Here is a 24070-nt window from a genome sequence, read left to right as displayed (position 1 = left end):
CAAACTTGTCAGAGACCCAGGGTCTCGAGCTTAATGACGAGTTTGGAGGGTACTATGGTGTTAAATGCTGAGCTGTAGTCAATGAACAGCATTCTTACATAGGCATTCCTCTTGTCCAGATGGGATACGGCAGTGTGCAGTGTGATGGCGATTGCATCGTCGGTGGACCTATTGGGGCGGTAAGCAAATTGGAGTGGGTCTAGGGTATCAGGTAGGGTGGAGTTGATATGATCCTTGACTAGACTCTCAAAGCACTTCATGATGACAGAAGTGAGTGCAATGGGGCGATAGTCATTTAGTTCAGTTACCTTAGCTTTCTTGAGAACAGGAACAATGGTGGCCATCTTGAAGCGTGTGGGGACAACAGACTGGGATAGGAATTGGTTGAATATGTCCGTAAACACACCAGCCAGCTGGTGTGCGCATGCTCTGAGGTCATGGCTAGGGATGCCGTCTGGGCCAGCAGCCTTGCGAGGGTTAACATGTTTAGATGTTTTACACAGGCTTTGGTAGCAGGCCGTGTCAGTGGCACAGTATTTTACTCAAAGCGAGCAAAGAAGTTGTTTAATTTGTCTGGGAGCAAGACATCGATGTCCACGATGGGGCTGGTTTTTCTTTTTGTAATTGACTGTAGACCCTGCCGCATATGTCTCATGTTTGAGCCATTGAATTGCGACTCTACTTTGTCTCTTTACTGATGCTTTGCTTGTTTGATTGCCTTGCGGAGGGAATAGCTACACTGTTTGTATTCGGTCATGTTTTCGTTCACCTTGCCATGATTATAAGTGGTGGTTCGTGCTCTCAGTTTTGTGCGAATGCTGCCATTAATCCACGGTTTCTGGTTAGGGAAGGTTATAATAGTCACATCGGGTACGACATCTCCGATGCTCTTGCTAATAAACTTGCTCACAGAGTCAGTGTATACATCAATGTTGTTGTCTGAGGCTATCTGGAACATATCCCAGTCCACGTGATTGAAGCAATCTTGAAGCGTGGAATCCGATTGGTCAGACCAGCGTTGTATTGACCTGAGCACGGGTGTTTCCTGCTTTAGTTTCTGTCTATAGGCTGGGAGCAACAAAATGGATTCATGGTCAGATTTGCGGTGTGGGAGGTCTTTGTATGCAAGTTCAAGTAGCAATGATCCAGAATTCGATATGCTGATAGAATTTAGGGAGAATTGATCTTAGGTTAGCTTTGTTAAAAAGGGGGGGGGGGGGGGGGGAGTATACACCGCTGTGACTATAATCAAAGCGAATTCTCTTGGAAGATAATGCGGTCGGCATTTGATTGTAAGGAATTCTAGGTCAGGTCAACAAAATGACTTAAGTTCCTGTATGTTGTTGTGATTACACCATGAGTCGTTAATCATGAGGCATACACCCCCACCCTTCTTCTTACCAGAGAGATGTTTGTTTCTGTCAGCGCGATGCGTGAAGAAACCGGGTGGCTGTACCGACTCTGACAACATATCCCGAGTGAGCCATGTTTCCGTGAAACAGAGAATGATACAATCTCTGATGTCTCTCTGGAAGGCAACTCATGCCCTAATTTCGTCCACCTTGTTATCTAGAGATTGAACATTGGTGAGTAATATGCTCGGAAGCTGTAGATGGTATGCTCGCCTTCTCTGTCTGACCAGTAGGCCGCTCCGTCTGCCTCTCCTGCGGCGACTGCGTTGTTTTGGGTCGGCCTCTGGGATAAGATCGCATGTCCAGGGTGGAGGTCCGAACAAAGGATTTGCTTCGGGAAAGACGTATTCCTGGTCGTAATGTTGGTAAGTTGACATCGCTTTTATATCCAATAGTTCTTCCCGGCTGTATGTAATAACACTTGAGATTTTCTGGGCTAACAATGTAAGAAATAATACATAAAAAAAACAAATAACTGCATAGTTTTCTAAGGACCTGAAGCGAGGCAACCATCTCTGTCGGCGCCAAAGCGTCTCAGTAGTATAATGCTATTAAAGCAGTGAGATTTAGCTTATTGTCACGTCCTGGCCAGTATATAAAGTTAATTGTTTTGTAGTTTGGTCAGGGCGTGGCAGAGGGTATTTGTTTTATGTGGTTCGGGGTGGTGTGTTTGTTAAAAGGGTGTTTGGTTTAGTATTTCCGGGTTTTGGTTTATGTCTAGGTAGTTCTATGTGGAGTCTAGTGAGTGTATGTCTATGTTTGGTTAATTGGGGTTGGGACTCTCAGTTGAAGGCAGGTGTTGTCTATCTGCCTTTGATTGAGAGTCCCATATATTAGGGTGTGTTTGTGTTTGAGTTTGGTGGGTGATTGTTCTGTATTGAGCTTTGCTTTGCCAGACTGTTTGTTAGTTGTTCGTTTTTCGGTTTTGTTATTTTGTATGTTCATTTTTGAAGATAATTAAAAATCAAGATGAGCATTCACGTACCTGCTGCGTTTTGGTCCTCATTCACCGACAACAACCGTGACACTTATCTTTCACTGTTTTCGTGGATGTTACACAGCTGAAAAGCATTTCAAATGGATAGAGGCAGGTTTAGGTTTAGACACCTTTAGATTTGTCGAGAGACAGAGCAGGCGATAGGGGTATTAGTGGTGAGGCGCAGAATAGCTAATTGGCTTTGAATAATTATCATGATACTTAATATTCCCATATTCTCTCCACAGCGTTAATGATGAATTCCATTTCATTGTTTGCAGGATATGGATCTCACGATAGGGAGAGATATATTACTTTATAGATAAATATATATTACATATATTATATTGTTACTGATAGAGAACAGAAGAACAACTAGAATATGAGTTTGGAAGTGGATTTATAACACTTATTAATGATAATGTTTCAATGAGTTACAACGAGTCAGTCGGCCAGCCAATGAAGAAGACCACTGTGTTTAGTTTCATACATAACATCTGTATGATAACTTATCATACTTTAGTATACTAAGTTAGTTACTAAGTACCTAACTTATCAATAATATGACAACTCATCCTGTACTTTTTTAGAAGTGTAACTTCCTATTCTGTGGCATCATTAGTACAATGATGACTTAGGCACAGAGATGTCTCTGTCTATTGGCTGGTGGCTGAGTTAGGACTTCAACTCTGACCCTCATGGCTAAATCAGCAGTGCAGGGCCCCACCCGCACAGCTTTATTTTTACGAGGCATCGCCTCCTCTGATGTTTCCCAGTCAGCCTCAGTATGCAGCCATGCCGTCTGTCTGTGTCGCCCTGACCCCGTGGCCAGCCAGCAGTGTGAGCCTCAGCTCCGTGATGCACATGATCACATTAACACAAGACAACAGGTACAGCTGCACAGCCATGTCACAGTAGAGTTGTACCCCGCTGGCTTTAGCTACTTTGTTAGGCTGCCTAGTGATCAAATTAGATGTTTTTATTTAACCTTTATTTAACTAGGCAAGTCAGTTAAGAACAAATTCTTATTTACAATGACGGCCTACACCGGCCAAACCCGGACGAAGCTGGGCCAATTGTGCGCCACCCTATGGGACTCCCAATCACGGCCGGTTAGGATAAAGCCTGGATTCGAACCAGGGTGTCTGTACTGACGCCTCAAGCACTAAAACCCACTGCACCACTCGGAGCCCCAAAAATGCTACTCATATCTAGTACTACTCATATCTAATACTACTCATATCTAGTACTACTCATATCTAATACTACTCATATCTAATACTACTCATATCTCTAGGCCTACTTGACTATGTCCAATCTTTCTCTGATCATCTATTCTCCTCTATTCTCCTCTCTTCTATTCTAACTTCATTCCACTCAATGATGGTCTTCTCTATGCCACTCCATTCATCTGTACTGTACTCTACTGAAGTCTACTGTTCTCTACTGTTCTCTACTATGCTGTAGTGAGCTTTGCTTCGTGATCACAACGGAAGGCACCTCCTACCCTTATATGGCATGGTTAACACACTGGTGGCACAGGGCGAATGAGTTGTTCATTGTTCACAATTAGAGAGTGGGGCTAGGAGGGGTAGAAGGGGGAGATGGGGGTAGAATGGGGAGATGGAGTGTAGAAGGGGGAGATGGGGGTGAGATAAGCAGGAGATTGGGGGGAGATAGGGGGGAAATGGGGGGGGGATGGGGAGATAGGGGCTGGAAGGGGGAACATGGGGTGGAGGGAGGAGGGGGGAGGTGTTAGGGGAGTGTGGGGCCATTCTTGATGTGCAGGAGCACAGATTTTGACAGTAGGGGTCCCAGGTTACACCTGAATAGTGTTTTGGGTGCATCCTCAGTGATGAAACACTTGCCTGTACATGCCTCCAGGTGAGCAGTTTGAGAGAGTTAGAGAGAGGGAGACACCAGCTCACATGAGCCTCACATCTCTCCTCCCTTCCCTTCAACAGGCCTTATGCATGATGCTGTATTTCTATCGCAACCACCCGCCACCCCCAGGTGCAAACCTCAGGTCCCTGAGCGCTCCTCCCCACAGGTACCCTCTACTGTACTGTCCTGCTCTGATCTACTACCTACCTTCACAAGCCTTCTCAACACCCCACTCTCTCTGTCTCTGTCTCTGGGAGAGAAGAGAAGCACACAGAAGGTATTGTGTGACTCAACCAATCTGCAGACAGCAGCAGTCTCCCTCCAATGTCTTCTTCTTCTCTCTCTCCGCTGACTTGAATCCTCATCTCCCAGCCCAGAACCACTCGTTCTCCCACCGAGGGAAAGAACTGCCGCGGAGAAAGAGATGTGGGGGTAGACACAAAGAAAGGAGAGAAAACAGAGGAGAGCAGGAAGAAAAAACAAAGAGGGAGGGAGAGAGAGAGAGGTTGAACGGGAGGAAAAAAGTGTCTCGCTCTTTTAAAAGGGAGACGTACAATCCCTCTAACTCCAACCTGCATTTCTGGGTCACAGGAGACATTTAAACTGCACTTATAATTAAGAGCTATTTTTAAACAGAGAGGGAGAAATGGAGCAGTGGTGAGGTAGAAAAGCATTAAAATTGCCCCAGATTCTGCTATTGAATAGGACACATCACGGCAATATGCTGCCAGATCAAAGAGAGGAAAAAGGAGACAGGCCGATCAGTGGGGAGAAATTGTTCCCTTTATAATGGCGCAAGAATAGGCCTCTTTCTCAGCTGAAACAATTTAATAACTGCATTCATTATGTCTCCGTGTCTGTCTAGTCCATCTGTCTCTCTGTCCGTCTGCTGAGCGCATCCTCCTCCCTCCCTCTCCCTCTTCCTCCTCCTCTCTCTCTCTCTCTCTCTCTCTCAAACTCTCTCTCCCTCTCATTCTCTCCCTCTCTCTCTCTCTCTCTCTCTCTCCTCTCTCTCTCTCTCTCTCTCAAACTCTCTCTCTCTCATTCTCTCTCAATCTCTCTCTCAATCTCTCTCCCTCTCTCTCTTTCATTCTCTCTCCCTCTCTCATTCTCTCTCCCTCTCTCGCTCTCTCATTCTCTCTCAATCTCTCTCCCTCTCTCTCTTTCATTCTCTCTCCCTCTCTCTCTCTCTCATTCTCTCTCCCTCTCTAACACAGCAGCAGTGGTGGTTCCAGGGAGACTATGGCGGGCCAGCCAGAATGAAGATGTGCTGTAGCTAGCTGACACTCTGCAATCAATGCCTAATAGAAGAGGAAGTGGTTATCAGAGGCGTCCCTCAGGACCAGGCTCAGTGTGCCTCACACTAATTATGTGCAATGCAAATGTGCAGCCGTCTCAGAGGAAGGCGGGAGGAGTGCAGGAGGCCTACACCATAAAGGATTATTTATATATTTACATGTGGATGCATTATTTTATTAATTCATGTAGACTAACAGACAAAGAAGGGTGTGTCAAGGGGTCTGCATAAAAGTGACGGCTAATAGCGCAAACTCTTCCTTGTTTTCTCCTCGCTTTTTGTCATTCTCTCTCTCTCTCTCTCTCTCTCTCTCTCTCTCTCTCTCTCTCTCTCTCTCTCTCTCTCTCTCTCTCTCTCTCTCTCTCTCTCTCTCTCTCTCTCTCTCTCTCTCTCTCTCTCTCTCTCTCTCTCTCTCTCTCTCTCTCTCTCTCTCTCTCTCTCTGAAATGATATGAACGTGTGAGAAGATCCCATAGGACGAATCCTATGAATACATCTCCTCACATTCACGAGCAACCTCTGCGAAAGAGCACCTTTATTAAACCATTCAGTCTTCCCTTTGTGTGTGTGCACGTGCATTTACTGTATGTGTGTGTGTGCGTGCGTCCGTGCGTGCACGTGTGAGTGTTTTTTATCCCTATTAGCCTCTAGTGCCCTGACCAGCATCCCCTCTCTCCCCTGCCTGCCTTCTTTAATGGGTCATTTAGTGATGCTAGCTGGCCTGACATCTAGCCTGCTCCTTGTTTGTTACGGTGGATAGATACAGAACCCTATGGATTACTTCCTTGTTCCCTGGCCTTGCTATCTAACACCATAGATATGTCACCTGTTGGATGCTGGCTCGCCAAACAAATGCATATCATTATCTCTCTCTCTCTGAGAGGGAATATACAGCCTGTTTATAATCATCTCATATACACTGTTCCTGATGTATGGACCTATGACAATTTTGCGTAAGATAGTATTATATAGCAATTTAGAATTTATATGTCTCATGATAAACAATCAATAAAATAAGCGGTTACATTTTTTATGAATATTGATGTAATTGAAATGTTGGATTATGTTAAGCGTACATTAACCTAATGTTATTAAAATTCCCTTGAAAAATGGTTTGCGCAACACAACTCCATGGTAGAGTGTGATGTCATCTTCCTGCGACACAGAGGCAGGAACAGTGCATGTATAGGCCTACTAAAAATCCCTCTATGTGCTCCCCATAGCCATGTCAGCATAATAGAACGCAGTGTGCTCCCAAGGTCAACTATATGTGAGTGAATGAAATTCTCCTGGAGGAGGAGAAGAGAGAGCAGGAACCCTTGTTTATATCTCTTTTGATTTAGTTTTATTGTCAGTGGACGGGGAAATAATGACTTGCTGTGGTCCATAGCGCAGCGCTATATTTTTCATCTGGGATTATGGCCTGGATGGTACTGTTATGACAACGGCAGGCCTGTGATAAATGAGGTGCTTTTGTGCTTCCCAAAAAGAAATCATAATTCCCCTTCTACTGGCCAAGCACATAGCACCGGCACCACTGAAGATGATAGGTAGTGCTATAGGAGAGAATATAAATGTGTGTGTAAGGGCTAGTGTACCTGGAGTTCAGGGTGTGTCTGAGTGTGTGTGTGTAGGGGGGGTGTATGTTCACAAACTCAATTAAAATGGAGAATTAAGAAATTAATAGTGGGGAAAACCATCTCTGCATTTGGTCTGTCTACCGTATGAAGTAAGGTTAGGGCAGAGGGATTCAGGGTTAATGCAAACAAACAGACTCTTGAACTTCTTGAACTTTTGAAGAATATCTCATTGTCTTTGATGTCTTTTGAGAGAGAGAGAGAGAGAGAGAGAGAGAGAGAGAGAGAGAGAGAGAGAGATGAGAGAGAGAGAGAGAGAGAGAGAGAGAGAGAGAGAGAGAGAGAGGGAAAGAGAGTTAGAAGTTACACGCTCCTGAGTTGAATCTGTGCATTGGCTGGCTTACTGAGGGTGGATGACAGTAGCTTTGGTTTATGTGTGGAGCTCTCTGCACCCTTATATAAAATCCCCCTACTGTGCTTTTTCAATTATTTGGGAAGAAATCTTCAGTATGCATTTTAAAAGTTAATGCTTTCATGTGTTCCAAGCTGGGGGAGGGGGAGAAAAAGAGAGGGAGGGAGAGAGACAGAGAGAGAGGTGATCATAGATGAACAAGGCAAAAATGCTGAACTTCAATATCAGTATGAATACTAGAAAATTGAGTAACATCATATTTGAGATAATATGCATGTTTCATTTTACTTTTCCATGCATCAGACACATGCCAGTATCGATATCCAGCCAGTATCTATAACCAGCCAGTACCTATACCAATCCTTTACCTATACCCAGCCAGTAACTATAGCAAGCCTTTATTTAAACCCAGCCAGTATCTACACCCAGCCAGTATCTATAGCAAGCCTTTATCGATACCCAGCCAGTATCTATACCCAGCCAGTATCTATACCCAGCCAGAATCTATACCCAGCCAGTATCTATACCCAGCCTTTATCTATAACCAGCCAGTATCTATACCAATCCTTTACCTATACCCAGCCAGTAACTATAGCAAGCCTTTATTTAAACCCAGCCAGTATCTATACCCAGACAGTATCTATACCCAGCCAGTATCTATACCCAGACAGTATCTATACCAATCCTTTACCTATACCCAGCCAGTAACTATAGCAAGCCTTTATTTAAACCCAGCCAGTATCTATACCCAGACAGTATCTATACCCAGCCAGTATCTATACCCAGCCATTATCTATACCCAGACAGTATCTATAGCAAGGCTTTATTTAAACCCAGCCAGTATCTATACCCAGCCAGTATCTATACCCAGCCACTGTCTGTACCCAGCCTTTATCTATACCCATTCAGTATCTATACCCAGCTATTATCTATACCCAGCCAGTGTCTATACCCAGCCATTGTCAGTACCCAGCGTTTATCTATACCCAGACAGTATCTATACCCAGCCGGTATCTATACCCAGCAAGTGTCAATGCCCAGCCAGTATCTATACACAGCCAGTGTCTATACCCTGCCAGTATCTATACCCAGCCAGTGTCTATACCCATTCAGTGTCTATACACATTCAGGATCTATACCCAGCCAGTAACAATACCCAGCCAGTATCTATACCCAACCAATACCTATTCCCAGCCAGTGTCTATACCAAGCTAGTATCTATACCCAGGCAGTGTCTGTACCCAGCCACTGCTTGTACCCAGCCACTATCTTTAACCAGCCGTTATCTATACCCAGCCAGTATCTACTGTATACCCAGCCTTTATCTATACCCAACCAGTATCTATACTCAGCCAGTATCTATACCCAGACAGTATTTATACCCAACCAGTGTCTATACACAGCCAGTATTTATACCCAGCCAGTATCTATACCCATTCAGTGTCTATACCCAGCCTTTATCTATACCCAGCCAGTATCTGCTATATACCCAGCCAGTATCTATACCCAGACAGTATCTATACCCAGCCAGTATCTATACCCAGCCAGTATTTATACCCAACCAGTGTCTATACACAGCCATTATCTATACCCAGCCAGTATCTATACCCAGCCAATATCTATACACAGCCTTTATCTATACCCAGCCAGTATCTGCTGTATACCCAGCCTTTAAGATCATGATCATTAGAAAGCAAATTACGGACTCCTCTTTAAATCTGCGTATTCCTCCAAAGCTCAGTTGTCCTGAGTCTGCACAACTCTTCCAGGACCTAGGATCAAGGGACACACTCTAGTGTTATAGTACTATGTTGAACATAATAAACGGCTCTCTATCCACCGGATGTGTACCAAACTCACTAAAAGTGGCAGTAATAAAGCCTCTCTTGAAAAAGCCAAACCTTGACCCAGAAAATCTAAAAACCTATATCGAATCTCCCATTCCTCTCAAAAAATTTTGAAAAAGCTGTTGCGCAGCAACTCACTGCCTTCCTGAAGACAAACAATGTGTACGAAATGCTTCAGTCTGGTTTTAGACCCCATCATAGCACTGAGACTGCACTTGTGAAGGTGGTAAATGACCTTTTAATGGCGTCAGACTGAGGCTCTGCATCTGTCCTCATGCTCCTAGACCTTAGTGCTGCTTTTGATACCATCGATCACCACATTCTTTTGGAGAGATTGGAAACCCAAATTGGTCTACACGGACAAGTTCTGGCCTGGTTTAGATCTTATCTGTCGGAAAGATATCAGTTTATCTCTGTGGATGGTTTGTCCTCTGACAAATCAACTGTAAATTTTGGTGTTCCTCAAGGTTCCGTTTAAGGACCACTATTGTTTTCACTATATATTTTACCTCTTGGGGATGTCATTCGAAAACATAATGTTAACTTTCACTGCTATGCGGATGACACACAGCTGTACATTTCAATGAAACATGGTGAAGCCCCAAAACTGCCCTCGCTGGAAGCCTGTGTTTCAGACATAAGGAAGTGGATTGCTGCAAACTTTCTACTTTTAAACTCGGACAAAACAGAGATGCTTGCTCTAGGTCCCAAGAAACAAAGAGATCTTCTGTTGACTCTTACAATTAATCTTGATGGTTGTACAGTAGTCTCAAATAAAACTGTGAAGGACCTCAGCGTTACTCTGGACCCTGATCTCTCTTTTGACAAACATATGAAGACTGTTTCAAGGACAGCTTTTTTTCCTTCTACGTAACTGCAAAAATCTGACATTTTCTGTCCAAAAATGATGCAGAAAAATGAATCCATGCTTTTGTCACTTCTAGGTAAGACTACTGCAATGCTCTACTTTCCGGCTACCCAGATAAAGCACTAAATAAACTTCAGGTAGTGCTAATTACGGCTGCTAGAATCCTGACTAGAACCAAAATATCTGCTCATATTACTCCAGTGCTAGCCTCCCTACACTGGCTTCCTGTTAAAGCAAGGGCTGATTTCAAGGTTTTAATGCTAACCTACAAAGCTTTACATGGGCTTGCTTCTACCTATCTTTCCGATTTGGTCCTGCCGTACATACCACCACATATGCTACGGTCACAAGATGCAGGCCTCCTAATTGTCCCTAGAATTTCTACGCAAACAGCTGGAGGCAGGGCTTTCTCTTATAGAGCTCCATTTTTATTGAATGGCCTGCCTACCCATGTGAGAGACGCAGACTCGGTCTCAACCTTAAAGTCTTTATTGAAGACTCATCTCTTCAGTAGGTCCTATGATTGAGTGTAGTCTGGCCCAGGAGTGTGAAGGCGAACGGAAAGGCACTGGAGCAACGAACCGTCCTTGCTGTCTCTGCCTGGCCAGTTCGCCTCTTTCCACTGGGATTCTCTGCCTCTAACCCTATTACAGGGGCTAAGTCACTGGCTTACTGGTGCTCTTCCATGCCGTCCCTAGGAGGGGTGCGTCACTTGAGTGGGTTGAGTCACTGACGTGGTCTTCCTGTCTGGGTTGGCGCCCCCCCTTGGGTTGTGCCGTGGCAGAGATCTTTGCAGGCTATACTCGGCCTTGTCTAAGGATGGTAAGTTGGTGGTTGAAGTTTCCCTCTAGTGGTGTGGGGGCTGTGCTTTGGCAAAGTGGGTGGGGTTTTATTCTGCCTGTTTGGCCCTGTCCGGGGGTATCATCGGATGGGGCCACAGTGTCTCCTGACCCCTCCTGTCTCAGCCTCCAGTATATATGTTGCAGTAGTTTATGTGTCGGGGGACTAGGGTCAGTCTGTTATATTTGGAGTATTTCTCCTGTCTTATCCAGTGTCCTGTGTGAATTTAAGTATGCTCTCTCTAATTCTTTCCTTCTCTCTTTCTTTCTTTCTCTCTCTCGGAGGACCTGAGCCCTAGGACCATGCCTCAGGACTACCTGGCATGATGACTCCTTGCTGTCCCCAGTCCACCTGGCCGTGCTGCTGCTCCAGTTTCAACTGTTCTGCCTGCGGCTATGGAACCCTAACCTGTTCACCGGACATGCTACCTGTCCCAGACCTGCTGTTTTCAACTCTCTAGAGACAGCAGGAGCGGTTGAGATACTCTCAATGGTCGGCTATGAAAAGCCAACTGACATTTACTCCTGAGGTGCTGACCTGTTGCACCCTCGACAACTACTGTGATTATTATTTTTTTACCATGCTGGTCATTTATGAACATTTGAACATATTGGTCATGTTCTGTTATAATCTCCACCCCGCACAGCCAGAAGAGGACTGGCCACCCCTCATAGCCTGGTTCCTCTCTAGGTTTCTTCCTAGGTTTTGGCCTTTCTAGGGAGTTTTTCCTAGCCACCGTGCTTCTACACCTGCATTGCTTGCTGTTTGGGGTTTTAGGCTGGGTTTCTGTACAGCACTTTGAGAAATCAGCTGATGTAAGAAGGGCTATATAAATAAATGTGATTTGATTTGATTTGTCTATACCCAACCAGTATCTATTCCCAGCCAGAATCTATACCCAACCAGTATCTGTACCCAGCCAGTATCTATACCCAGCCAGTGTCTATACCCATTCAGTGTCTATAGCCATTCAGTATCTATACCCAGGTAGTGTCTTCCCCCAGCCAGTATCTATACCCAGCCAGTGTCTATACCCAGCCATTGTCTATACCCAGCCAGTATCTATACCCAGCCAGTATCTGTACCCAGCCAGTGTCTATACCCATTCAGTGTCTATACCCAGCCAGTATCTATACCCAGCCAGTGTCTATACCCAGCCAGTGTCTATACCCATTCAGTGTCTATACCCAGCCAGTATCTATACCCAGCCAGTATCTATACCCAGCCAGGAAAGCTGATCACCCTCATTGAAGACAGGCTTCTTATGTCTGATGCCTTTCCTCTACAGACTGAAGACCAACACAGAATATTAAATGGGTGGAATGTTTTCTCACCCCAACCTCCAGCCTGGACCCTGATTGTGCCCCTTGCCCCCCAGTCCTCCTTCCCCCTTAGAACGCACCTTCCCGCTAAAGGGCGCAGGGGTCACACATCTGCATGTGAAATGTGAACCCTCTGACATTCCAGGGCAGCCCTAAGCCGCCTGAGCCTTTTGTTCACTGAAGCGCTGCTGTCAGGTCTAACAGGCTGCTCTTAGAGCAGGACCCAGTGCAGTGGCAGCTTTCTCGGACCGCTCCACACACTGGGAAAAGAAAGGAAAACAAGGATGGAATAAATAAATGTTTTCTTCCTTCCAGCACAGATGAAATTGTCACCCGGTGCAGACTGTAACAAATCTTAGTTTTGCGGCGGTGGGTGTTGTCTGGGGCAGTTAGCAGCATTTAGGCTAAGACGGGTCCGGGGGCTTTTAAACAGGCAGCACGCTGAGGTGCTATGACGGGGGGCCTAGGCCCTTTCAGCTCCTGAATTAAGTTCTGAAGCACAAAAGGCATCTATTCACCACCACTGACAGACTTCACACACAGAGTGAGAGAGAGCGATAGAGAAAGAGAGAGAGATAGAGACAGAGACACTGACTTTTTGTCTTTCTTTAATGGAACATTCTCATTTCATTAAAAACCTCACCATCCCCCCCCCAAAATAAAACACCAAAATATATCCAGTACTGTATACATGTACCATACTCACCTTGCCATCTACCCCATGATACAAAACAGCATCTAAAATAGTCCTCCAGACCCCCTTGCCAATCCCCAGTCTCTGCCATCACCTGCAGTGGTGGAAACATTGGTGGCCCCTCCCCCTTTGGACGCTCAAACACCCTCCCTTACCGGCTCAGACAGTGCCGGTAACTCTCCAGGAATCTTTCCAGCAGCCTAAGAGACGTTATTCCTGTTTGTTGTGCCAGGACTTCCGTGGTTTTCCACCCCTCCTCTCCCAGCAGTCGCAGTTCACCCAGCCTTTGTAAACCCGCTGCCATCAGTTGCCTCTGCAGGGTGGCCGACTGAACCAATCTCAAAGGGATGGCTGGGTTGTGGAAGATAGGCTCCTCCCACACCCACAGCCCAGGCTCCACACCCCCTTCTCGTGTGGTTCTTAGAAGCTGCCAGGCCCTCAGCACTGCAGAGTAAAAATCTGAGAGACCTGCTGTACTCAGCCACTCCAGCTTCATGAGGAACAGCTGCTGGTCCAACCGTAATCCGCTAGCTCTCCTCAGCAGAGCGCATGCTGGTTCCCTCCAGCCAACATCAGTATGGTACAGCAGTTTCTGCACCGCCTTTAGTCGGAAGGCAGCCACCCTGCTCTCCAGTTCCACCAGGCACTGTCCTCCTTCGTGGATGGTCATGTACAACACTGCCGCCCTCAGCCAGTGATGGCCCCAACCAGAAAAAGTCCACCAGCTTGGGTTGCACGTCTGCGAGCAGAAGATGCCACCAGGTTGTTGATTATCAGCACCCTCCCTCTATATGACACTTGGGACAGGAGCCACCTCCACCTGGCCAGTCTTGACACATACCCACAGCCCCTCCCAGTTCTTCCTGACCAACCTCTCCGAGCCCAGGTACACCCCCAATATTTTAAGCCCTTCACAACCCCGCTGCAAACCCCCTGGAAGCAGAGGAGGGGCCCTATCCCCCCATGCCCCACATAACAGAGCTTTGCTCTTGCCCTAGTTTACCTTAGCTGACGAAGCTCCCTCGTACACCTTCAGATAAGTCTCTAGTGCCTGCATATCCTGACCATCCCTGACCATCACAGAAACATCATCAGCATACGCTGAGACTGCTATGCCTGTCACCACGCCCATGCCTGTCCAGGATACTCCCTGCAGTCTCCTGCGTAGCAGGCCCAAAAAAGCCTCAACGGCTAGTGTATATAACTGCCCCGATAGAGGGCATCCTTGTCTAATGCGCCGTCTCACCCAGACTGGCCTACTGAGCCCCCCTCCAACTTTGACCATACATGACACCCCAGCATACAACATATTCACAAAGATCAAAAACATTTCCCCAAAACCAAACACAGACATCACATTAAACAGATACTCATGGTCCACTCTATCAAAAGCCTTCTCTTGATCTAAAGAGACCAGTCCAAAGTTCACATTAGAACCTCTCGACAAGTCCAACATGTCCCTGATTAAAAACAAGTTGTCCGTGATTGAGCGTCCCGGTACACAATATGTTTGGTCCTTATGTACAATCGAGTGCAGATGGGAGTTCATTCTGTTAGAGAGGACCTTGGCAAATATATTGACCGGGGAACATCTGGGTTACGGCCTCTGCCAGTTCATGGGAGAACAGAAGAATATCCATTTATTTTTTAAATCTGACACGGCGGCTGGATTAACAACAAGATAAGCTTTATTTTGATGTATTGCACTTGTGATTTTATGAAAGTTAAATATTTATAGTAATTTAATTTGAATTTGGCGCTCTGCAATTTCACCGGTTGTTGGCCAGGTGGGACGGTAGTGTCCCACACCCCCTAGAGAGGCTAAGAAACCCAAATATAACCCCCCTCTCTCTCCCTGTGTTAGGCGCATACATATTTATAAAGACAAAACCCATGTTGTTAATTTCTGTTTTTTCAACATGCATTCTACCCCTACATTCCATCTTTGAGGAGAAAATGTTTACAGACAGACCCGGTACAAAAAAGACAGCCACCCCTGCACTAAAATTTTTCCCATGGCTCAACATACTTGCCCCTTTCCACCAGATCCCCCAATCGACTTCATTCACCACATCACTATGCATCTCCTGCAGAAACAACACCTGTACTTTTTTTTGTTTTACATATTCACCCAACACACTCCTCTTTCCCGCATCTCTGGCGCCATTTAAATTAAGCAAGCCTACCCAAAGAGTCTCCATAAGAAATGGGAGGAAAGCCAGCAAGATAGAGACCAATAGCAAAGCTCAAAAAGCCCCAGTGCCAGAAAGAAACTATACATCTAAACAGCATCTGAAGGTAGACCCTTTCGCACGGTTGTGACCCACTTCCTGAACCTAAACCATTTCCTGGGTGAGAGGACACCATGCCACTCATTTTTCATAGTATGTTGTACTGATCTTACAAACTTTCTCGGATCAGAAGCAAAAGCCTCAAAATTAACTTTTTTCCCCTTGGTCTCATTCAGGAACCTTGTCAGTTCCCTCAATGTGTACTTTGACCCCTCTGCTTGACTGGCTGTCAGCTCCGGACCCATTGAAGAGGAGTCTGAAAAAAAGGCCCCCTCATCATCCTCTTCCTCAGACTCACTTTCCTCAAAATCTCCATCTCCCTTTCTGAGCACCTGTCCTTCCTCCCCATGCCTCACTTTAAAATGCACATTTAGCTGTTGCTCATTGTTATTCAGAAACATGCACACTTGCCTCCGGAATGAAACAACGTGCCTAACGACATCAGTATACGAAACCGCTAGCAAACTTACCAAAACGACTCAGCTCTTTCTTGATTTGATCACCCGTAATAAATGGAGGCAAATTTGCAACTACCACCCTTGTCGAAGGGGTAGAAAGAGGCGAAATTGGCACCAACACACCCCATACAAATATTCCGCTAGCAATTAGCCAACCAACAAAATTTGCTCTTTCATGAACACAACCACAGCCTTGTTCATTCTGGAAACGGAATGTATAAATTCAGCTCCTACCTGTTCCCAAACTGCAAGCAGAACCTCTTCCACTTTAACTCCATTCTCAGGAACACACCTGAATACATGCCGTATCGACAGCATCTCCTCTGCGCTAGGCTCTGCGCTAGGCTGAGAAGCCACACCACACCTTCCAAACCCCAGGAAACTAACGCTGTCCTCTTCCACCCTAACTTTGAAAAAAAACTTGACCTGCGGATACCGCTAAAACAAATAGTGCATTAACCCTCCACCATAGAAAATAAACATTGAAAAAAAGACCAAGGACATAATCGAGAATATAAGTTAGCACCACCTCCACACAAAACACTCAAACTCCAAAAAACTCCCAGCATGCACTGCAAGAGAGAGAGAAAGAAAGAAAGAAAGAAAGAAAGAAAGAAAGAAAGAAAGAAAGAAAGAAAGAAAGAAAGAAAGAAAGAAAGAAAGAAAGAAAGAAAGAAAGAAAGAAAGAAAGAAAGAAAGAAAGAAAGAAAGAAAGAAAGAAAGAAAGAAAGAGGGGAACTACTCAGTAATAGAGGGATGAAAAATTGGGAGAGAGGTTGTTAGAGAGTAAGGGAGAAATGGAGTCACATCAACAGGGGAAAGAGAGAGAGACGGGAGAGAGAGAGAAGAAGAGAGAGAAAATTAGATGAAAAAGAGAGAGAGAGAGAGAAGAGAGAGAGAGACGGAGGAGAGAGACTCACATGAATGGGGCATGGGAGGAACGAAGGAATACTGGCTAAAAAGTGTTTGTGAAGAAAGAAATGAAGATTGTGGAGAAGTAGCAGTGCATAAACCCTGTGGCTAAGAGTGACCTTTAGCTCTCCCTGTGCGCGCCGCTCTCCTAACACAGTTCTATACCACAGCAGGTCCCAGCATACCATTACCCACTGACTGTGTGTAGTGTACTGTTGGCCTTACACTGAGTGTCAGCCTGCAATTAGATTTAACTTAACATAGTTTACTAACTACAGCCAACACACGTTCACATGCACGCGCGCACACACACACCCAAACACACACATAGTTGAACTTAAAGCTTCTTCCATAGTAAGAATCATAACAAACTACTACATTTTATTGACCATGGCGAAAATTGATTCCTAGTCTTAGCAATCCCTTTCTATGGGTGAAGATAACCCTTTCACTGTCAAATTGCAACACTCTAAGACGTGTCCTGGAGTCTTGTCAGTGAACAAACTGCAAACTGTTCGACAAAGTCCTCATTAAATGGCAAGGCCAAGTTTCTTAAGTGAGAGATAGAGGAGAGAGAGAGAGAGAGAGAGAGAGAGAGAGAGAGAGAGAGAGAGAGAGAGAGAGTTGAGAGAGAGAGAGAGAGAGAGTAAGAGAATGATAGACAGAGAGAGAGAAAGCCTTCTGCTCAGTCTATTAACAGTCTATTGACGCACCTGTGCGTCAATCCAAGTAACATAATACAAAAATCCCCATCAAAATCGGACAGTTTTAGATAGGATATCAGTTTTTTTTTGCATAGACTCAGACCTCAACTCACTGCATCCACCTATGTCGGTCTTCCGCATCTGCAGTGGAAGGTGACTGAGCTACAGGTGTTTGTCAGACCATGAGACATCCTGAAAATCGCTCTTCTCATAAAAACATCTGTAGCGTCCAAACGGTTTGCTCTACAAATCCAGACTCGTCTGAAGTCGGTGCCAATGTCTGTCTGTAGCGTCTGAACCGTTTGGCCTACGAACCGGGACTCATCTGAAGTCGGTGCCAATGTCTGTCTGTAGCGTCTGAACCGTTTGGGTTACAAACCAATATGACCATGAGATTCTCACATTCTGCTCTATAACCCCCACAAGTGTCAAGGGACTTGTCTGAAAGTAACCTGGTACCAGTTTAAAAAATGTATGGAAGAATGGAGGTAGTTTTGTGCCAAAAAAAAAAGGATTAATAACAATGTGTCCAAAAAAACAAGCTGCTTATATCTCCTAGAAAATGACATATACTTCAAAACCTTATTCCTTATTATATATATTTTTGACTGTCTGTTTTGCCATTTATGAATGTGTTATTCAATGCCTTTCTATGAGCTATAGTAGAAAAGGCCAAATTCTACAGTTTATCAAATATATATATATATGTATAGATAGATAGATAGATAGATAGATAGATAGATAGATAGATAGATAGATAGATAGATAGATAGATAGATAGATAGATAGATAGATAGATAGATAGATAGATAGATAGATAGATAGATAGATAGATAGATAGATAGATAGATAGATAGATAGATAGATAGATAGATAGATAGATAGATAGATAGATAGATAGATAGATAGATAGATAGATAGATAGATAGATAGATAGATAGATAGATAGATAGATAGATAGATAGATAGATAGATAGATAGATAGATAGATAGATAGATAGATAGATAGATAGATAGATAGATAGATAGATAGATAGATAGATAGATAGATAGATAGATAGATAGATAGATAGATAGATAGATAGATAGATAGATAGATAGATAGATAGATAGATAGATAGATAGATAGATAGATAGATAGATAGATAGATAGATAGATATACAGTTGAAGTCGGAAGTACACATACACTAAGGTTGGAGTCATTAAAACTCATTTTTCAACCACTCCACAAATTTCTTCCTAACAAACTATAGTTTTGGCAAGTCGGTTAGGACAACTACTTTGTGCATGACACAAGTCATTTTTCCAACAATTGTTTACAGACAGATTATTTCACTTATAATTCACTGTATCACAATTCCAGTGGGTCAGACGTTTACATACACAAATCTGGCTGTGCCTTTAAACAGCTTGGAAAATTCCAGAAAATGATGTCATGGCTTTAGAAGCTTATGATAGGCTAATTGATATCATTTGAGTCAATTGGAGGTGTACCTGTGGATGATTTTCAAGGCCTACCTTCAAACTCAGTGCCTCTTTGCTTGACAACTTGGGAAAATCAAAAGAAATCAGCCAAGACCTCAGAAAGAAATTGCAGACCTCCACAAGTCTGGTTCATCCTTGGGAGCAAATTCCAAATGCCTGAAGGTACCCCGTTCATCTGTACAAACAATAGTACGCAAGTATAAACACCATGGGACCACGCAGCCGTCATACCACTCAGGAAGGAGACATGTTCTGTCTCCTAGAGTTGAACGTACTTTGGTGCGAAAAGTGCAAATCAATCCCAGAACAACAGCAAAGGACCTTGTGAAGATGCAGGAGGAAACGGGTAGAAAAGTATCTATATCCACAGTAAAACGAGTCCTATATTGACATAACCTGCAAAGCCAATCAGCAAGGAAGAAGCCACTGCTCCAAAACCACCATAAAAAGCCAGACTACAGTTTGCAACTGCACATGGGGACAAAGATCACACTTTTTGGGGAAATGTCCTCTGGTCTGATGAAACAAAAATAGAACTGTTTGGCCATGATGACCATCGTCATGTTTGGAGGGAAAAGGGGATGCTTGCAAGCCGAAGAACACCATCCCAACCGTGAAGTACGGGGGTGGCAGCATCATGTTGTGGGGGTGCTTTGCTGCAGGAGGGACTGGTGCACTTCACAAAATAGATGGCATCATGAGGGAGAAAAATTATGTGGATATATTGAAGCAACATATCCAGACATCAGTTAGGAAGTTAAAGCTTGGTCGCAAATGGGTCTTCCAAATGGACAATGACCCCAAGCATACTTCCAAAGTTGTGGCAAAATGGCTTAAGGACAACAAAGTCAAGGTATTGGAGTGGCCAACACAAATCCCTGACCTCAGTCCTATAGAAAATGTGTGGGCAGAACTGAAAAAGTGTGTGCAAGCAAGGAGTCCTACAAACCTGACTCAGTTACACCAGCTCTGTCAGGAGGAATGGTCAAAAATTCATCCAACTTATTGTGGGAAGCTTGTGGAAGGCTACCTGAAACACTTGACCTAAGTTAAACAATTTAAAGGAAACGCTACCAAATACTAATTGAGTGTATGTTAACTTCTGACCCACTGGGAATGTGATGAAAGAAATAAAAGCTGAAATAAATAATTCTCTCTACTATTATTGTGACATTTCACATTCTTAAAATAAAGTAGCGATCCTAACTGACCTAAGACAAGGAATTTTTACTAGGATTAAATGTCAGGAATTGTGAAAAACTGAGTTTAAATGTATTTGGCTAAGGTGTATGTAAACTTCAGACTTCAACTGTATATATACTGTATCTGTACATGTCTATCCATCAATCCATCCATTCATTATACCTTCCATCCACTGCTGTGCTAGTTAAAACATTTGGGGATCCCCCACCTCCCCATACAATGGAAGAGTACAGCTTTACTTCAACTAATATTATCAAAGCTTCCTGGGCATGATTGATAATCTTTAAAGCCAGCCGGATCACTCTCATCTTTCTTCAGATTTGTATCACTGACTTGTTTGCAGTCATGTGCAATCACTAGCGCTATGAGAGGTAACAAGTGTTTGATGTATGATACTTGAGACACGTTTGTCAGGAGCAGATTTCCCTTCCTTCTTTTTTTCTTTCTTTTAACCCTAGGCTTGTGTTTGTTTCACTAGAATTGTGTGTAGACTTATCATTTATTTTTTGCTCCCCCTCTCCTTTTCTTTCCCTCCCAATCCATTTTTTTCTGATAGCGGGAATGTCTACTCCTGGGGGATGGGGCAAGAGGTGAGCCCAAAATAATTCCACTTTCGGGTAGTGCCAACAGAGGCAAAGCAATAAAAACACTGAACCCCAACCTCTGTTCACTCCCACATCAACACACACAGACACACAAGGAAACCCTCTTTATATGATTGGTGTGTGTGTGTGTGTGTGTGTGTGTGTGTGTGTGTGTGTGTGTGTGTGTGTGTGTGTGTGTGTGTGTGTGTGTGTGTGTGTGTGTGTGTGTGTGTGTGTGTGTGTGTGTGTGTGTGTGTGTGTGTGTGTGTGCGTGCGTGTGCGTGTGTGTGTGCATACGTTCTCCTCTCAGGCCCTGTCCTGTAACTCCTCCTCTGTTAGATAAGGAATCCCACCTGTCATTGAGGAGTGTTCTGGCCTTTCATTTAGGCCTTGCTTAGAGAGAGCCCAGAGACTTTTAAAAGAGATCTATCTCAATCCCTCTCTTCCTCTCACTTCCTCTGTGCACTCAGAGGCCGCAGCTTGTAGAAACCACAGCAGATCAAAACAGATTACTTTTACAATGTGACAGAGGCTCAGGCCAGGACAGTGAAACAGACATGTAGGTGAAGGCTACAGAGTAGTATGATGAGGATATCTGACGTGAACTGCTACAGCGGCCCACGTGGCTTTCTTTCTCCTCTTCTCTCATTTACTGAAGTGGCTTTGCATTTTCATAAATGGCCTCCTCCACTCCCTATCATTTTCTCTCTCTCTCTCTCTCTCTCTCTCTCTCTCTCTCTCTCTCTCTCTCTCTCTCTCTCTCTCTCTCTATCCTACTTTCTCTCTCTCCCCCATCGCTCTCTTCCTCCTCTTTACTCCTCTCCCTCTTCTCTCTCTCTCTCCTGCGTCTCTGTAGCCGTTCTCATGATTGATTGTTTCTCAGTGTGCTGTGACAGGAAGTAGCAGAGCGCTGGCCCCTGGGGCCTGGAGGAACCCTGCGCCACCTGATTAAGACTCCCCCATAATCAGCCACGCGCTGCCACACCAACATAGGGGGAAAAATAATAGTTCCCTCCTGAAAGATAACAGTGGATTTTAGCGAGTAGAAAGCGAACGTTGGTAGTTTTCCTGCGCTGGTCCATTTCTCTCAGGGGTTTAGGAGCTCTTTATATCAGTTGCAACAGGGAAAGTAGAAAAGCAAAGGTCTTAAACCTAATAAAGTGGTTTCTGCCCTTGCCAAGGTAAACCAGACAAGCACTAACCATATTACAGCTGCTAATAGCATTAGAGATATAAATCGTATTGTTTTCATCATCCAACCGCCAAAAGAAAGAACCAGCGGCCTGGGCTGTAGCACATGATTGAGGTGAGAAATCATTTCTATTATGTCTGGAGATGGTGACAGACAGATTGTGTCTTAAAAAATGGTTATTAACCCTGTAACAACTGGGGAATCAAATAACTTTACACTTTATCTTTCGTGCAATGTATTAACCTTCCCTACGCAACTTTTGTATATTCATTTGTGTCCGATAGTGTCGCTATTGTGGTACTCACATCATCCTATTCACATGGGGAAATGGTTTAAGATCCCTCTCAATGTGATCTTCAATCTCATAAAGTATTGAAAATAATCATTTTGACACCTATCATTTTGACACCTGTAGATGCTCTACAGACTATCTATAGACTATCAGTAACATTTCAACTATCTCCTAACCCTAAACTCAACCCTTACCCTAACCCTGGCCCTAATCTTAACCATTACCCTAACCATTATCTCAACCTAGCCCTAACCATAACCTTAGCAAGCAGTTGCTTATCAACAGATAGTTTGTTGATAGTTTGACCATCTGTAGAACATCTATCTGGACTATGCAGACTATCCAAATAAAGTGGGACCTCCCATAATTTTTTTAGCATACAGTATAGTACTTTTTGCTAATGTTTATCGAGGGGGACAATCATTTTGCCAGTGACTGTACATACATGTGGTAAACTATAGTCAGTCAGTCAGTGTGACATTATACCTTGATCCTGTGACTATACAATACAAGCTGATTATCAAACCCAGCTCTATACCCATGTTCTATTCCCAGTGGAGACAGAGGTGGGGTAACTTTGTGATTACAGGGTCAAGGACAGGGTAACCTGGTGCCAGTGAGCGCTACACAGTCTGTCTGGCCCTTAGCGCAGCCTTCCGTCCACTCCTAATTCATTTAGAGACCAAATGGCAGTGGGAGCAGGGACATAGGGACAGAGGGAGTAACACAGCAGCCTAATTGTGACCCATGAGGGACAGCATGAAGTCACCCTCTTTCTCCACTATCTCCTGTAGTGATCAGCAGCGGCATGCGTGCCCTTTCAAAAAAGCGTCTCGGCCTGACTCTCACACACACACACACACACACACACACACACACACACACACACACACACACACACACACACACACACACACACACACACACACACACACACACACACACACACACACACACACACACACACACACACAGAGGGCTGGATTATAGACCGGGCTGCTTCACCCTGGTATGGCCTTTTAAAGTGAGAATAATGACCGCTCATTACCTCCTCTGCTCAATTTGGCGCACACACACACACACACACACCAGGACTGGAATATATCCTAGAGAACACTACCCAAATCCAGACCTAAATTTATGACCAGCCTCAAGTGTGTGTGTGTGTGTGTGTGTGTGTGTGTGTGTGTGTGTGTGTGTGTGTGTGTGTGTGTGTGTGTGTGTGTGTGTGTGTGTGTGTGTGTGTGTGTGTGTGTGTGTGTGTGTGTGTGTGTGTGCTGTGTGTGTGTGTGTGTGTGTGTCTGTGTGTGTGTCTGTGTCTGTGTCTGTGTTTGTTTGTGTGTGTTTGCCTGTGTGTACATGTCTATATGTGCGTGTGTATCCGTGCGTGTGTATGTGCTTGTGTGTGTCTGTTGGTGTATTTATGTTGCGTCCTCTCCAGTTGTATGTACAGTGAGGGAAAAAAGTATTTGATCCCCTGCTGATTTTGTACGTTTGCCCACTGACAAAGAAATGATCAGTCTATAATTTTAATGGTAGGTTTATTTGAACAGTGAGAGACAGAATAACAACCAAAAAATCCAGAAAAATGCATGTCAAAAATGTTATAAATTGATTTGCATTTTAATGAGGGAAATAAGTATTTGACCCCTCTGCAAAACATGACTTAGTACTTGGTGGCAAAACCCTTTTCTTGTTGTTGGCCACCAGGTTTGCACACATCTCAGGAGGGATTTTGTCCCACTCCTCTTTGCAGATCTTCTCCAAGTCATTAAGGTTTCGAGGCTGACGTTTGGCAAATCAAACCTTCAGCTCCCTCC

Source organism: Salmo salar, chromosome 24 (assembly GCF_965601325.2).
Source record: "Salmo salar chromosome 24, fSalSal1, whole genome shotgun sequence".
Taxonomy (NCBI): Eukaryota; Metazoa; Chordata; class Actinopteri; order Salmoniformes; family Salmonidae; genus Salmo; species Salmo salar.
This window is presented reverse-complemented; position numbering follows the sequence as displayed.